General features: G+C 53.8%; 1 long non-coding RNA gene across 1 annotated transcript; it reads left to right on the forward strand.

Moving 5' to 3' along the window:
• The first annotated feature begins 580 nt into the window (after positions 1-580).
• LOC123331794 lies at positions 581-3,496 on the forward strand. Its single transcript, XR_006548572.2, has 3 exons — positions 581-829; positions 1,226-1,389; positions 1,494-3,496. It is a non-coding gene; the product is annotated as an uncharacterized LOC123331794 (long non-coding RNA).
• The last annotated feature ends 216 nt before the right edge of the window (positions 3,497-3,712 follow it).

Here is a 3,712-nt window from a genome sequence, read left to right on the forward strand (position 1 = left end):
GGAACAGCTCAAAAGAACACCCACAGAGATAAAAGACTCTCTGATGGCATCTCAATACAAAGGGCTGAAATGAAAGGCCTGTGGGCCCGTTTTATCACTAGAATGGCAGGTCCCTAAGGGCAGGATTCTCACCTGTCTCCAACCCTACTCTATCTCTGCCCCCCAGCAGGTGTCCAACACCCAGCGGGTGCTCCGCAGACACACTTGGCCCACCGGGTCTCCTACCCACCTCCGCTAACATGTCAGAGCTGCCTGGTCTCCATCGCCCCTGGAGGAACTGAGTTGACAGTGATCGGCTTTGAGTCCGCGGGCTAGAGGGCAGCGGGAGGAAGGCCGAGGGGCGCACGTGGCGGGGGAGCGGGGGGCGCGGGCGTGAGCAGCGAGCAGGCCGCGGAGCGAGGCTGGGGCCCCAAAAGGTAGGAACGGGGCGGCAGCGCGCCTGGGACTCGGAGAACCCCGCTCTGCGGCCGCTCTGTCGCCAGCTGGGCCTGGTCACGTGACCCGCCGGCCAATAGGGAGGCAAGGAGATCCGCGGTCAAGGGCACGGGGCGTGGGGGTGGCGAGGCCTGGGAGGGCCGGGCTTTCCGCGGCAGCGCCGTGGAGAGGAGGAGGTGGGCAGGGGAGGGGCTGCCAGGGATGGGGCCGGGACTACCGGTCGAGCGGAGTCCGCTGGGAACGCGACTCCCAGGGCGGCCCGACCAGGAGGCGGCCTCTCAGGAGCTGGCTTGCCGTCCCTCCCGGGACCCCCGTCTGCTGTGCTGGGGGACAGCTTCTGAGGGTCCCCTCCTACCTGTCTCACATACCCGGAACCTGAAAGAATGGAAGAGAGGTACCCGATGGTTCTTGAGGGGACACCCCTGACCTTTCCTTGTGGGCAGGGCGGGCTGGATCACTTTGCCCACACCTCACACCTAGCTCCTAGTAGGTGTGTGTGGACACAAGTGTGTGTTGCTGAAGAAACACGGGTTGATTGAATGAATGAGGCCTGGAAATTGTTGCAGAGGCTGAGGGCTGGTCTCTTGGGGGGATGCTGTGGGTCATCACGGGTGTCTGGGTCTGAGGGGCTGTGAGCATGCTGCAGTGAGAGGAAGCTGCCATTCTCTTGTTCCCTAAAGGGATGACCTCAAGCCAAATAGCCACAGTGCCCACTCTTGGGGGACATCGCAAGTCTGAACAATGTGATGATGATACCTCTCCTTTTTGTTCTAATGTCCACTTCTTCCAGCACCACTGTTCCCAGGCAGGGACACTCATGAGGTCCACACAGCCACCCTTTAGGGGTCTTCCAGTTCAGCAAATCAACTGCGGGAGCCTCCTGCTTCCACCAGAAGCGAGGACCCCTCCATCCCCTGGACCTCCTGCACTTCATGTCTTGGTGCCACTCCCTGGGTATGTCCCATCACCTAGAATCTGAGAAACCTGGGTTGACATCCTGGCATCCCCGCTTCCTAGCTTCTGTTTTTGAGCCTCTTCATTTGCACCTGTGGGCCTAGGTGGTGCTACTGGTAAAGAAGAACCCACCTGTCAATGTGAGAAATCTAAGAGATGCAGGTCCCATCCCTGAGTCTGTCATATACCCTGGAGGAGATGCATAGCAACCTGCTCCAGTATCCTTGCCTGGAGAATCCCATGGACAGAAGAGCTTGATGGGCTACAGTCCATGGGGTCACACAGAGTTGGACATGCCTGGAGCGACTGAGCACAGATGCACCTGCACCTGTAAGACGGGATGTTCATAATAGCACTAGGATCATGACAAGGTCTGAACGCAGTGACTCCTACAAAATGTCTGGTACAGAAATGGGCCTCGGCAAGTGGCAGTCTGAGGGCTGCTGGAGGGCAGGGGCTGGATCTTCTTCACTCACCTCCCTGTGGTGCTCCAAGGCCTCATGGGCACTCCCTGGAAAGGTGTTGAGCAAGCTGTGGCAGTTCTGCCTTGCCTGGCCAGCCGCAGTTCCCAAACTGGGCAGGGCTGAGCTTACAGGCTGCGGCTGGGGCTGGGGGAAGAGGGAGTCTCACCAGTGTGGGGTAGTATTTCCAAAAGTCCCCACCACTGAGCCTAGTTTGGGTCTTTTTTAGAGCTGGGTGTGGAAAACTCCCTGCCTGGGTGCTGAACCCACAGACAGGAATCAGCGTGCTTGGCCATCCCCCTAGTTCAGTGGCATCCACAAGATGGCTGCTTCTGGAGGGCTGGGCAGATGGGGCTGGAGCTCAGGCAGCCTTGAAACCCTCCTGCTATTTTCCTAGTGACCCAGATTTGTGGCCAGGTGCCGGTCTCACTCCTGGCTGGTTTGGCTGGATCCAGGGTTTCCAGTTTTAGCAAATAAAAATACAGAATGCCCAGTTCAATTTAAATGTCAGATAAATAATGAATAGTTTTGTAGGGTAAGTATGGTCCATTCCATCTTTGGGACATACTTACACTACGACATTATTTATTGTTTCTCTGCAAATCCCATGTAACTGGACTCCCTGCATTTTCCCTGGCAAACTTAGCTGGAGCTTGTCCAGACGCTGGGGACTGGAAGGGATTCAATCTTGGGGTGGCGGGGGGAGAGGTGGAGAGGGAGGGGACGGCTCCCACCCAAGGCACTTTGAATTGATTTCAGAACAATGGCAGGGGTTGTTCTGTTTTTCTTTGCATAGAAAAAGAGCATTCCATGTCACTCAAAAAGAAAACAGAGCGGTGGATTGCAGCTCTGCCTTGCTCGACTGATGTTGACCCAGAACATGCCTAGACTCTGAAAGGGATATTGACTCTTAGACAAGTGGCTCTTTCATCTTTCTCTGCACCTCGCCTTCTTAGGGTTGGTGCCCACCACCCCGTGGCCCTTTTGGAATATGCTTGGGATGGGATGTGCAGTGGCCATTTGCCTCTCCAGAGGTCCCTGTTCTGCTGAGCTATTCGGATGCTCCAAGTACAAAGACCACTTGGTCAAGTGGCCTGATTGGCAGGCTCAGGAACAGATGTTATAAAACAAAGAAGGGTAGTTCAATTTCCTGAGCACCTCTGAAGCATCAGGCCTTTTATGTCACACAAGTTCTAATCTTCACAACTCTGAGAAGCCATGCCATCATTCCCATTTGACAGATGGGGAAACTGAGGCCCCTCAAGAAAAAAGCCTTGTGTGGGGTCATACAGGAAGTGAGAGGTATGGCTGTGGTTCAGACTTTGTTCTCTCTGAATCCAGCACTTAAACTCTACCCCATCCATCCCCCTGCTCTGTGACCCTTGTGCCTACCAGCTTTCTGAATCCATGCTCCAGGTCTTGGTTTCCCTATTTGGTAAATGAGGGGTGGACAGATGAAGTGATTCTTGAGGTCTTTGCAAAGATTGTCTTTAGGCACTTACCATTTTCATGCATTTGCTAGTTGCTTGGCTTAAAACCCAACATTAAAAAAAACTAAGATCATAGCATCTGGTTCCATCACATCATGGCAAATAGAAGGGGGGAAAAGTGGAAGCAGTGACTTTCTTTTCTTGGGCTCCAAAACCACTGAGGATGGTGACTACAGCCATGAAATTAAAACATGCTTGCTCCTTGGAAGGAAAGCTATGAGAAACCTAGACAGCATATTAAAAAGCAGAGATATCACTTTGCCAACCAAGGTGCATATTGTCAAAGCTATGATTTTTCTAGTAGTCATGTATGGATGTAAGAGCTGGATCATAAAGAAGGCTGAGTGCCGAAGAACTGATGCTTTTGAATTG

The sequence above is a fragment of the Bubalus bubalis genome, chromosome X (assembly GCF_019923935.1).
Source record: "Bubalus bubalis isolate 160015118507 breed Murrah chromosome X, NDDB_SH_1, whole genome shotgun sequence".
In the NCBI taxonomy this organism is placed as follows: domain Eukaryota; kingdom Metazoa; phylum Chordata; class Mammalia; order Artiodactyla; family Bovidae; genus Bubalus; species Bubalus bubalis.